General features: G+C 46.9%; 1 long non-coding RNA gene across 1 annotated transcript; it reads left to right on the top strand.

The window, feature by feature from the left end:
- The first annotated feature begins 349 nt into the window (after nucleotides 1–349).
- On the top strand, nucleotides 350–13,674 carry LOC308588688. Its single transcript, XR_014008876.1, has 3 exons — nucleotides 350–454; nucleotides 8,691–9,270; nucleotides 12,353–13,674. It is a non-coding gene; the product is annotated as an uncharacterized lncRNA (long non-coding RNA).
- The last annotated feature ends 373 nt before the right edge of the window (nucleotides 13,675–14,047 follow it).

Below are 14,047 nucleotides of genomic sequence, written 5' to 3' on the forward strand. Positions count from 1 at the left end.
ATTTAAGATAAGGGATATTTGAAAGGAACAAACAACCATCCTTGTGGGGTGTTAGAGTGGGGGAGTGTGCAGCGCATAGGCAGCTGTAGCTTTCGGAAAAGTCAGCTAAGCTGTTCAGTGGCGCAGCATTTGTCTGCCCAGCGATAGCCGTGAGAGAGAACAGTTTCTCCTTGACCTAGACGAGTGCTCTTGCCATGCCATGTTGGCTGCAGTTTAAATGAGTAGGCTTATTACCTAAAATACCAGGCCATACTGGAGCCGACTGAGTCACACACCCCTCCCCTCCTGCACTCTCCCCAGTGGAATTAAGGGGCTACAGTCAGAGCAGTCAGTTGCAGCTGCGGGGAGAGCGAGAAGTGTTTCATTTGCGTCAGTTTGCAGTGGAGCCTGACGGGGCTGCGTTCAGGGTGCTTTTAACTCTCTGTGACTGGCAGGTGCATGATGTCACAATGAGGTTAGCTATCTCGCAAGTAGATGGGGAGGGGGAAAAATAATGACAAGGGAGACAATTTAGAATTTCAAGGAAAGGGATTCACATCAAAGCACCAGGCGACAGCTCAAATCACACTGCAGAGACACAGACAGATCTGCAGGAGCTGAAGGCTCTTTTCTTACAATTTTTCTCCCCCATCTGCTTTTATTGTGCAGAAAAACTATCCATAGGGGAGGGTCTCTGTGGAGTGCAATTCTAGGTAAGGCTCATGTTGACCTTGGATAGGTCTTGTAAGCGCTGCATGCTTTAAAGGTGCAGTTGTTGCTGGGTTTTGTACAATACTGCAAAACTAAGGGAAGTAGTTAATTATAAGATTCTAGCCGGGGCACCGATGATGGTTTTAAAACATGTAGTTTTACAAAGATTCAGAGCCCCATGGAACTTTAACATTGCACAAGCTAAAAATAAATAAATGCTGATATAGCTATAGATTTTGGGTAACATACAGGATGGAGAGAGAGAAAATTCCTGTAATATGGGGTAGAGAAAAAGCTGAGTTTGCATGGTTAAGAATGCATGTGGTCTGACACCTCATTCTTTAGTTAAATGTAGTTAAGATTACTTTAGTTTTTAAAAGCCATCACTGAAATGCTAGAAAACACCTGATATAACAGGAAAGCTATATAACATAGCCACGAAATTGTACCACATCAGAATGGTTTTATTGATGTTGTTTCCTAGGAAACCACCCAAAGGCTGCAGTCCTATGCTCACTTACCTGGGGATGGAGTTAGTTCCTAAATCAGAGACTGGGAATTGCTATGCACCCCCAGATACTATTGGACTTTAACTCCCATCAGCCCCAGAAAGTATGACCAGTGATCATAGATGGCAGCAATTATAGTCCAACAAAATATGGAGCGCCACCAGTTCCACTTGCCTGTTCTAAGAAAACATGGTTAGAGTCATGCTGCAAATGGCCTCTGTCTGATTCCCTGGGTAGACAACACAGACATTGTCCTTGACACAGGTAGGTAGCTGTGTTGGTCTGCAGTAGTCGAAACAAAAAAATAAAATAAAATTCCTTCTAGTAGTACCTTAGAGAGCAACTTAGTTGGTCTCTAAGGTGCTACTGGAAGGAATATTTTCTATATTGTCCTTGACAGTTAGGAAGTATAGCATTCTTTTTGTTTAGTTTTCAATAGGAGGGCAGAAAAGGGTGAGTGGCTTGATATGAAACCATCCTAATATTTCGATCGGTCTAAAAGCATTTCCAGAAGGTCACTATTTTCTGGTGGGATCCGATCGCTTATCAGCAAATTCATGTTGTGCAATTAAAGTTCATTTGGCACTCTTGGGCAACAAATGTGCTTCCTCCCAAAATTGACTTCTCGTGAGAGCCAGTGTGATGTAATGGTTAGTGTGGGAGACCAGGGTTCTCCCCACTCAGCCATGAAGCTCAGCCTTACCTGGTTCACAGGATTGTCGTGAGGATTAAATGAGGAGGGGAAGAACCTTGTACTCCACCTTGAGCTCCTCCGAGAAAATGGTAGGATATAAATTCAATAAGTAAATAATAAGGACAGAAAATGAACTGGAAAGTGTGGGGTAACTAATTTTTTATTGGGGAGTGGGTGGGATAGAATAACAATATTACCTCCACACAAACAAATGAGAATTAATTCTCAGTAAGTGCAACTGATACCATCTGACCTCCCTGCAATCTTTGTGTGAACAAATCAGGATAGACTGGAAGCAACTTATGTTCCAAAGTGGGGGAGAGAAACTGTAAGACACAGATGGTTATTCACTACCAGCACAACTTGGCTGCTCTTTCAAGAAGGCCAGCATGAATGCTAATGGTCCATGTCACAGAAATCACCACCACAGAACTTGGACCAATGTCTTCACTCATTTCATTTTAGTTATCTGACGGCACCAGCATTATGAACCAACCACTAACGTAGGGTGAATTTTTACTCATGATATATTATGCAATTACTAACACCCTAGATTACTGGCAAATCAGCTTAACCTACCTTGAATTCAAGCTTGTATCATCAGCTCCCATGGTCATTTCTGGTATCTTGAAGGCCCTTTTCCTTTGAAATTTATTTATTAGTTACGTTAGTCTGACAACAACCTTGTGAAGTAGATTAGACTGTAAGGAAAAGACTGTTGCCCCAGGTCACCCTGTGAGGTTCATAGCTGACAGCAAATGCAAACTGTACTTTTAAAACCTGGATTCAAAAGTTACTCGAAGTTTAATGACCCCCCCCCCCAAAATGTAAGAGACTGAAAAAGACAAAGAGTCTTGAGGTACCTTAAATACTAACAAATTTATTATGTGGAATAGAGCCCACCTCATCAGATGCATGAAGTGTAATAGTCTGTAATACCACTATTGGGAAGGAGAACTGTGTTAATTCTGCATACATTTAAGCTGTAATAGAATTATCACAGACAGTACTTTTTGCATTTCATTGCTCTTCAACTCCAGACAAATGCACACCAAACATTTAAAGCATATTTTAAAAACAGGGTGTAGTGGGAATTGGGGTTGCTTGTGCGTAAACTGCAAACTGCTACAAGCTAGCCGTGTAGCTAAAACTTTCCCCGGTTGACAGCCCTTGAAACGCGACTGTCTTAGTCACTGGCAGAATCCGTCAGTGGGCGGGACCTAAATTTGCGCCAACATAGGAGTTGTTTGACTCCAAGTCTCCGCCTAGAATCCCTGCGTGGAAGCCTTCTGCGCAGCGTGGGCGTGCCAAGCGGAGGTCCTGTGCTCTCTCCGCTGATTTCACTGGAAGAGTCTCTGAGCCTTCCCTCCGCCTTGCTCTCGGCTTCCCCTTTCTCCCTGGTGTCCCCTGGATTTCTTTCCCCCATGGGAACCCTCTCTCTCTCCTTGCTAGTTCCCTCCCCTGCATCACTGGAGCGACTTTCCTCTCCTCTTCCCTCTGATGGCAGTTCCCTGACATCCACCTCCCTCCCAGGGCCCTCCCCCTCTCCCCTCCGTTCCTTGGACGGCGACGCGGGAACCCCTGGAAGGAGCTCTCCCCTTCCTCAGAGGATTCAAACACCGCTCTCCATCTGTTGCTATCTCCTTCCGCTGCCCAATCTACCCAGTCGGATTCCTCTTCCTCGGCTTCCCCTCCTTCCTCCTCTTCTGAGGCTGGCCACCCCTCAAACTCTTCTTCATCCTCCGTGGTGCCAAATTGCTCTCTCCAGAACCTACCAAGGGGTTTGGGCTTCCTTGGGAACCTGCTATGAAACTCCTCCTGCAGATACTCATCCCTGATCTCTTCCGCAGGAACCCAAGCGTTTTCCGACTCTGGTTCCCCTTCCCAGGCCACCAAATATTCCACCCTTCTCCCTCTCCACCTTGAATCGAGGATTTCTGCTGCCTGCCCACTGAATTCCCTTTCCTCCACCTGTGGATGCCTGGGGATTTCTCTTTCTCCTCCCTGCCATTCCCACCCCTCCCTGTACGGTGAGAGCAAGGACCTGTGGAACACCGGGTGTAGCTTCATGTTGGTGGGCAATCTCAGTCTAAAGGTTACCGGGTTTATCTGCTGCGTTACTTCAAAAGGTCCCAGTCGTCTCGGTTGTAATTTCCTACACCCCCCTTTGAACGGTAACCCTTTGGTTGACAACCACACCTGATCTCCCACCCTTATAGTCTCCCCTTCTCTTCGGTGCTTGTCTGCCTGCCTCTTGTATACTTCTTTAGCCCTCTCCAGGTTAACCTTAAGTTGTTGGTGTAAAGCTTCCATTTCTTCCACAAATTGTTCAGCCGCCGGCACACTCCACCTCCCCTCCCCCTCCCCTGGGAAGGCCCTGGGGTGACACCCGTAATTGGCCATGAAGGGACTCATCCCCGTGGACACATGTTCAGCGTTATTGTATGCAAATTCGGCCAGCGCTAGCTTTTCCACCCAATCGTTTCCCTGTTCGTTGACGTAGCACCGAAGGTACTGCTGAAGTACTCTATTAGCTCTTTCTGCTTGTCCGTTGGTCTCCGGGTGTCTGCCCGTCGAGAAGCTCACTTCGATGTCCAGCAGGCCCATGAGCTTCTTCCAGAACCTGGAAGTAAATTGTCTGCCTCTGTCGGACAAAACCCTCAAGGGGGCGCCATGCAACCTGAAAACGTGATCTATAAACAGTCTAGCTGTCTCCTCTGCTGTTACTGCATGCAAGCAAGCAATAAAATGGCACATTTTGGTCATCAAGTCCACTACCACCATGACTGCTGTTTTCCCCCTGGACTTGGGTAAATCGGTCATAAAATCTATGGATACCACCTTCCATGGCCTTTCCGGGATGGGTAAGGGCTCCAGTAACCCCGCGGGTGGTGCCCTCTCCCCTTTAGCCCTCTGGCAGCGCTCGCACCCCCTTACGTATTCTCGAACATCTTCCCTCACTCTTGGCCACCAGAATTGCCTGGTGACTAGTAACATGGTCTTGTGTTGACCAAAATGTCCCGCCGTGGGGTTATCATGGAGTTGTTTGAGTACTTTTCTCCTCAAGTCCCCTTCTGGTATGTACAATGCTCCCTTATAGTACAGCGCCCCCTCCTTTTCCTCAACCCCCCCCTGATTTTCTTCTGCATCTCGTATCTCCCTGATTTTAGTCTGTGCGTACTCGTCATTCCTCGTCAACCCGGTTAGTTCTTGTCTCCCTATCAACACTCCCCCACACACCCATCGGTCCTTGGGTATCACATGTCGTGCTTCTGGCTCTCCCTCTCCCTCCACGTACTCTGGTTTACGGGAGAGGGCGTCTGCCCTGACGTTTTCTTTTCCGGGCACATACTGAATTTCAAAGAAGAACTTGGGAAACTCCTGTGCCCATCGCACCTGTCTTTGGTTGAGAACTCGAACAGTCCTCCAATATTCCAGGTTTTTGTGGTCCGTGCACACCTGGATCTTGTGCTTCACGCCTATCAGGAAATGTCTCCAACATCGAAAGGCTTCATGAATTCCCGGTAATTCCCGGTCATACACTGTGTAATTCTGCTCCGACTTGTTCAGCTTCCTAGAAAAAAAAGCACACGGCTTCCATTCTGATCAATTTCCTGGCTGGAGCAGCACGGCTCCGACCGCTCTGTCTGACGCGTCTGTCTCCACCCTCATAGGCTTTTGCAGATCCACATGTAAGAGTTGCTCCTCCGAAGCAAACACCCTCTTTAGCTTTTCAAAAGACTCCTGAGCTGCTGCTGTCCATTCAAACTTCTTCTTGCTGCTGAGACAATCGGTTATGGGTGCCGTCAGGTGGGCGAAGTTCTTGATGAACTTTCTATAGAAGTTGCCAAACCCCAAGAACCTCTGCACGTCCTTCCAGGTCTTAGGAGCCTTCCATTCTAGTACTGCCTGCACCTTGCCTGGGTCCATTGCCAGACTTTGTCTGACAACCTGTAGCCCAGGAACTCCACCTCTCTGGCATGGAATTGGCATTTCTCCAGTTTGACCCACAGCTGATGCTCCTGCAGCCTTTTCAGCACTTCCCTGACATCTTTCACATGCTGCTCCTCGTTCTCTGAGTAGATAAGCACGTCGTCCAGGAAGGCCACACAATTCTTGTACAGCAGGGACCCCAGCACGTGGTGCATGAATGCTTGAAATGTGCTGGATCCCGATTGTAATCCGAAGGGCATAACGAGATACTCAAAGGCCCCCAGAGGGGTGAACATCGTGGTTTTCCATTCATCCCCCTCCCTCATCCTTATCAAATTGTACGCCCCTCGAAGGTCCAACTTGGTAAAAACCTTCCCTTTCCTTACCCTGGCCAAAATGTCATCAATCCTGGGCATTGGGAAGGTCACTGGTTCCGACACCCGGTTGACGGACCTATAATCTACGACTAAGCGGGGTTCCTTGGAGTCTCTTTTGTCCACAAAGAACACTGGACTGCCCCCCACCGCCCTTGATTCACGTGTAAAGCCCCTCTTCAGATTCTTGTCAATGAACTTCCGCAACTCCTGCATCTCCCTGTCTGACATGGCGTACAGCTTACCCACTGGTAACTGAGCCACTGGGAGTAGGTTGATCTGACAGTCAAAGGGCCGGTGAGGGGGTAGTCTATCTGCCTCTTTCTCGCTGAAGACTTCTTCCAGGTCTGCATACTGAGGTGGTACTCTCACCTTTTCTCCCACCGCCATCCCTGCCACCCTGGCTACTGCCATCCTCGGGGTTTCCCCTTCGTGGCAGTGCTCTACGCAGTGAGCTGACCCAAAGGTGACTGTTCGCTGGTGCCACCCCACTACTGGATTGTGCAGGGCTAGCCAGCTCATTCCCAGTATGATTGGTGGCCCTGCTAATGTGGCAACGTGAAAGGCAATTGTCTCAGTGTGTCTGGAGACCCTCATTTTCATGGGAGGGGTCTGGTGGGTCACTCCCCCCCCCATGAGTTCTCTCCCATCAATGGTTGTTACTTGCAGGGGGTGTTCGAGAGGCACCACCTGGAGTTGGTGTTCTAGTGCAAAATCCCTGCTAAAGAAATTGCAAGAGCTGCCAGAATCCAGCAATGCCTTCACCTTAATAGGGTGTCCGTTTGGAAGCTCTAGCACCACCTCTATGGCTATGGCTGCCCGGGGGGGGGTCTGGTTTGGGCACCTTCACTGGTTGCTCGCCTGGCTGCTGTGCCCGCTCTCCTGCAGCCAAGCCTTGCCGTTTCCCTGCTCCTGCTCTCCCCCAGCGGCCCCCACCATTCCTTGCCACGCCTTTCTCTGAGGGCAGACTCTGGCAAAATGTCCCGGCTGTAGGCAGAGAAAACACTTCCTGGTCGTTTTCCCCTCTTTCTTGCAAACCTCGCCGGAGTTTGAAACCCCGCGCACGCGCACTCCTCCAATTTCCATTGGTTCCGCGGGCGGCGCGGGCGGTGCAGGTGGCTCAGGCATGTCTGGAATGCGATTGTCATGCCAACGCTCCGCTCTCCCTTCCCGCCGTTCCAGAGCGCGTGCCTCTTGGCGTACTCCCACAGCAAGCGCCATTTTAGTCAGTTGGTCCATCAATTGCGGGCGGGGCGAGCGGGAAAGTTCATCTTTTACCCAAGAGGATAAGCCCTCCTCAAATAGCATTTGTACTGGTTCTGAACCCAGTTCCCACCCGAGTTTGTGGATTAGCATTGCAAATCGTGACCAGTACTCTCTCACTGATTGGTTCCCTTGTTTGCACGTTATCAGCTCTTTGCGTGTCACGCTTTGCTCCACATCACTTGAAAACATGTGGTCCATCGCGCTAAAAAATTTCCTCAAGTCCTTTAAGGCGGCATTCTCCGATGCCATTAAGGGCCTAATCCATTCTCTGGCCCCCCCCTTCCAGGTGCCCTATCACAAAAGCGACCCTCCCCCCATCGTCTTCAAAGTCCCCATATTGCAAGTCCAGTGCATATTGCACTTCTGTCTTAAATGCATTATAGTCTCTGGGGTTGCCTGAAAACTTCTGTACAAGTCCCGGTACCTTCCTTGCGATGGGGGTGGGCTTTCCCGGAGCATCCTGAGTCCTCCTTTCATCCAGCCGCGCCGCTAGTATAGCCAGTTCCTGCTCCAACTCTCTGTTTCTCTCTTCGAGTGTTGGTTCCTTCCTGGCCCCTTCTCCGGCACCTGCTCCTCCAGTTTGACTCATGATGCTGTCTCTGCTGCTCTCCGCACAAGCAACGAAGGACTGACGGATTGCTGTAGTGGGAATTGGGGTTGCTTGTGCGTAAACTGCAAACTGCTACAAGCTAGCCGTGTAGCTAAAACTTTCCCCGGTTGACAGCCCTTGAAACGCGACTGTCTTAGTCACTGGCAGAATCCGTCAGTGGGCGGGACCTAAATTTGCGCCAACATAGGAGTTGTTTGACTCCAAGTCTCCGCCTAGATTCCCTGCGTGGAAGCCTTCTGCGCAGCGTGGGCATGCCAAGCGGAGGTCCTGTGCTCTCTCCGCTGATTTCACTGGAAGAGTCTCTGAGCCTTCCCTCCCCCTTGCTCTCGGCTTCCCCTTTCTCCCTGGTGTCCCCTGGATTTCTTTCCCCCGTGGGAACCCTCTCTCTCTCCTTGCTAGTTCCCTCCCCTGCATCACTGGAGTGACTTTCCTCTCCTCTTCCCTCTGATGGCAGTTCCCTGACACAGGGCTTCCCTCAAAGAATGCTTGGAACTGTAGTTTGTTAAGGGTGTTGGGACCAGGAGTCTTTCAAGGAAGTCATGTGTTTAAAATGTATGGTGTGAATATGACGAGCTGCATTTCCCACTTTGCATATTTCACGATGTATATTTCAGTTGACCACATCAACTGACGATAATGCTTCATCCATCCAATGGACTTCAGAAAGACTTGTGCAATAATAAATTTGTTCATTTTTAAGGTCTCGCGCGATTCTTTGTTACTTTTGCTGCAAATGACTAACACGGAGCTACTCCTCTACAAAATGTATAACCATGTCAGCTGAAAATGACACGAGTGCATTTGAGCAGGCAGGTTTCCCTGAGGTAAACATGGAGGTGAGGGAAGAGATTTTCTGAGCTACTGCTTCAGTGTGTGCCATGGATTAAACCCCAGGGCACTTCAAGGTGTGTGCATGTTTGACAGCACTGAATATTGCAATTTAAACTGGGGTTCTATCTTTAAAAAACAACAACACAAAAAACAAACCCTGAAGGTTAAATGGTAAAATGTGAATTGGCTCTGAGTGGGGCTTTGAACCTGGCTTTCCTATAGCCAAACACGACATTCCAGCCTCTAAACCACACCTGTTTCTAAAAATATTGGTTCGCCTGCATTGAGGAGAAAAAGAAGAGATATGGCTGGCTCCAGAAGCTGAAAAGAATTACCATGTTGCAATGACCCGCTCAGACCCAGGTGAGTGAGCTGGTCTTTTATTAAGTGAAGTGGCAGCCCAGAGTGGTTTTTCTCTCAGACCAGAGAACTCTGCGAAAAATGTCTTTGTGTTGGAGGAGGTCTTTTTCCGTTCGTGCCTCTGTGGTCTGACAAGCACAACCCTCAAAAAGAGGCATTTTTTTCTTTTGTCCGGAATGTATGTCTTGTAAACACTACATTTTGTAGTCTGGCAATTTAAAAGGAACCAGAAGGAATGAAGACTTTGTTCATTTTGATTACATTATTCCTTTAGACCCAGGATGTCAAGCAGTGTGACAGGGTCAAAAGAAACAAAGCTATTTTTGTCACTGAAGCACAGGCGATACAACATTTTATCTGTCAGATAAGAATATCTTTTCTTTCAGCTAGAACATGCTGCTGTCACTTTGTTGAACCTTTTCTATACTTCATTTGACTGCTCCTGAAATGCAGTTGGAGCATTTTCTTCAACAGCCCTCCTTCCTTTTTGCCCTGTTTTGCCCTAAAAGAGTGGGTGAAAGCCTTAAGAAATTTAAAAACGGGATTCTCCCTAGAACAGAGTTGGAAATTGTGCATAGAAATGTGTGTGATCAATGAGGAAGAACCTTGGAATTGCAAACAGCTAAGCAAGTTGCACAGGAATCAGATGTGCTTCTCTGCTTTTTGTCTAAGGCTGCATTCGCATGGCAGTTTATTCCATTTTCCGGACATCTTCCTAACTGGTAATCTCTGCATTATACCTGAGCTTTCAGAAAATATAAAAGCCAATTCCATAAATACAGTAGAATGTAGTGCCAGTTTGGTGCTCATTTACATACTATTTGCTTCCAGAAAAGAAAAATCTATTTGCAGCCAACATCCAGCATTTGCAGCCTGAGGAGGCTGCCTCATTTTACCGAATGATAGGGCCTGCCCTCCCATTTGCCTCCAAATTTCCTTGAAGATAGTGACTATTGGCCAACAGGTGAAGCTTTGAGAACCAAATGAAGCTCACTGCCCATACTGCTTTGCATGCAGGAGGTGCCAGTTTCTGGCATCTCCTGGTAGGGCGGGGAATATCCCCAGTCTGAAACCCTTATGAGCTACATTGGATCTCAGTCTATGTGGACAATACTGAGCTAAAGGGATCCAAAGACTCACTCAGTATAAGGCAGCTTTCTATGTTTAATGTTCCTACTTTGTCTACTCACGGCTTCCATGTGTAGCAGATGATCTTTTGAAAACACCAGCACTGAATGGGAAACTGCAAGAAAATGTTACTTGCTAATGCTTAGGTTGTTCAGTGTGGCAAATGGCAACAGATCAAGTGATCTATGAATCAAGAGAAAAATCAAACTTTTTTTAGAGCTGAAAGAGTATCAGGAAATAAGAGGAAATCATAAAAGCTGATAATGCCTGTCAGCTGCAATTTGTAGCTCAGTGGGTCCTTGATGACGACGAGTCCCAATGGAGATAATTTGAGCAGTTTTATTTTGAGACACCACTGAAATACATATTATGGTTTCTAGGAGATGGAGATTGATAATTAAAATAGCTTTGATTTTGAAGATTTGGGATAGATACAGTGGTTTTGGGATATGGAATTTTAATCAAGGAAATTTAACTGGCAACTTTAGCAACAAGGGAAAATAATCAATAATTAAATTTAAGGATCTGTTTCTGGAGGGGGGAGCTGTTTTGTTACTCAAAAGAAACAACTAGAGGACAAATATAGTAAACAGTTGATATATCAGTTATTCCAGCTTGTACATGTTTAAATACAATTATGAAACAATGAGTTGAAAGAATCCCAAAAGGATAAGCTATATAAAAGACTGGGGGAAACAATAGGAGACACTAGTCACTGAGGTATGCTGGAATTTCACCTGAACCAGGTGATTACACCATGTATCTGGTGTTGCTCTATGAAACAACAACAACAACAAAATCAGGACAGCTTTGAAATCAGTGGGTAGCTTTAGTGCCGTTTCGAAAGGTTCAGTCTACCATCTTGATTCAAAATGGTATCCAGTTGTATCCCAACATAGACAAAAACCTGCTCCTTGATGACAGGAACCATCATGTCAAATTTGCTTGTAGTATCTTGAGAGGTGTTCAGATATGTATAGCAAAATGTATAGCAGAAGATGAGGGTCCTACTAAAGGATGTTGTTTGATCATTTTACACCTCTTGGAAGCTAAAGGAGAAGACAGAGAGAGGGAGAGGGAGACGTGGATGTATGGGTTAGAAACAGTGTTGGTAATGAAAGGCCTTTGAATGAATTTTCAGTCGGTTGAAACCAATCGCCCCAACCCATCTCCTATTCTTGCCTTCTAGCATTCTTCCATTGGCTAAGGATATATAAATTATGGAATATTTACACTGTTATGTAAACAAGGAGGATATATTTTAAAATGTTTTTTTAATACACATTGACGTCATCCAGATGCTTGGAATGTGGATGGAGCAACTTCTGCAAAATCTTGCTGCATTTTTAAGAGGTTGAGCAGGGCCATCCCTTCCATTAGGCATAATGAGGCAACTGCCTCATGCAGCAGGTTTTCCGGGGCAGCAGTAAGAGTTCCTGGCTATTCTTCCTGAGCAACCAGCCATTCCCTTCTGTTGCCACATAGCCTCCTCGCCCCCTGCAGTCTGTCTTGCTGCTTCAAGTGTGATGGAGTATGCTATCCATTCACCAGTGTTGAAGTAAGATCCAGTTCCCAGTCCAGTCAACTACCATGCATGGAATTTTGTGTGTGGGGGGGGGTACCATCTTGCATTTTCCTTTTGGCAAGAAACTGTTTCGGGCTGGCCATGGGTTTGGATGAGCCAACTACAGCACAGATGCCACATGTAACACTAATAGCATCAATTTTGTGGCATGCCTGGATGAGAACAGGATACCTCATGGGCCTGGACAGAGTCAGCCTGAAAGACCTGCCTGCCTGCCTGCCTCTCCTCTGCCTGTTTCAACCTGCTTTTCACAGAAGAGGTTTGTCCATTAGGAGCTGTATCTAGCCAGACAACAAAGAGAGAGAGAAAACGCAATTTCAAAGTCGTTTGTTAACATGTCACTGAACTAACCAAATGTTTTGTTTTTCCCAGGGCCGACAAGATGGGGAAGAAGCTGGCACAAATTGCCGGGGCCCATTAGTCTGGAAGGGGGCTCAGGGCCTGACTGCCTTACATTTGTTTTATGTAATCCTTAGCAAAATATATGTTTCCTGTTCAATGCACAAACAATTCTGAAGAACAGCTTGCGAACTTGTGCTGCGAACCAAGCGTTTACGAATATTTATACTCTACACGAACATTCACGTCTCGCCTTATTACGCACAGTCACGTTTGTATGTTTTTGTAAGTGAACACTTTAGCTTAAACTTTGCATTTGGGGGGATGTTTTTGGTTGGAGAACTGCATTGCAAAATCCAGAGAACAAATACATGCACTAAAATTTTTTTAAAAAAATTTGGAATAGATGCAAAAGTCCAGGGATGTCCCCATTCACAGCAATTTGTTACAAATATGAATGAGCTGATGCCACTCTTTGGGGTGATTTACAACAATGGATGGTATAATGGATGGGATAATGATTTGATTGGATGGTAGAGGCTTTTTAAAGACAGGATTTTTAAATCAGATGAAGAAACAAGCAAAGGGATAGTAGTAGTAGTAGTCATAATAATAAAATTTATTTATACCCCGCCCTCCCTGGCCAGGACCAGGCTCAGGGCGGCTAACATCAAAGTATGATACATTAAAAACATAAATCAAACAATCAATTAAATTACAGGTTAAAATCACATTTGGAGCAGAATAAAATCAGGTGGCAACCCACGGATTATAACTATAGGGGATAGGAACATTGAGTGGGACAATACTGACCATCTTTATTTCAATACTTCCAAGTCAGACACATTGCCCTGTGCTTGTTGATAAAAATTGGCCCTTTAAGGAAAGCAGAACTTAAAAGCTTAATGATAAAAGCACTGAAACAGAAATTACTGAGAAATAGATATAATATTTTTATGATCATGGATTTATTTAAAAATCAACATATCAAACCAGATTTATTTAAACATGTGAGACCAGATGGAATGAGGGAAGATATTCCTGAAGAAGCATGGAATTGGGTCTGGCAGAGCTTTCCAGAGCAGACTGTGAGCACAAGGCTTTGAAAGAAAGCTTTTATAAATTGATATTTTGCTGGTGTTTGACACCCACAAGACTCAATCGCAGAACCAGCCCACCCATGAAACGGGCTGAGGCAGTAGCCTCAGGCAGCACCTACCAAGAGGTGCTACCCCATTCCACCTCCTGCCTCCCCATAGGGGCAGAGGAAGGGGGTGTGGTGGGGCGGGCCGCTCCAGATGTCACCACTGAGGGGAGAGACAAAATGCTGGGCAGCACTCACCGCGGGGTCTGCAATGCACCTGAGCAAAGTGTCTCTCCTGAGAGCGACACAGTGGCTTGAGTGCCTGCAGGCTCTGCGCTGCCCCAAATGGTCCACCCGCTGCCTCCCTCTCAGCTGTTGGGCAGCTGAGTGGCAGGAGGCAGGCAGACTCCTCTGAGGCCCTGCGGAGCATCCTGCCCCAGCTGGCCCCACCCTGCAGGTGGCTGGCCCTGCTCCCAGGCCACTCCAGGTGCCCAATCGGCTTGCTCTGCCACTGCCTCCCCTCCTGCTGAGTTGGATTCTTGAGGAGAAGCTCTTACAGAGTTTGCTCCTCTGTTGTGAGGACGGTAGCAGGACGTTTCTCCTTAGGGGCCAAAACGCCTTAGGCCACCCTGCAGAACAGCCAG

Source organism: Podarcis bocagei, assembly GCF_964188305.1.
Source record: "Podarcis bocagei genome assembly, chromosome: 6".
Lineage (NCBI taxonomy): Eukaryota > Metazoa > Chordata > Lepidosauria > Squamata > Lacertidae > Podarcis > Podarcis bocagei.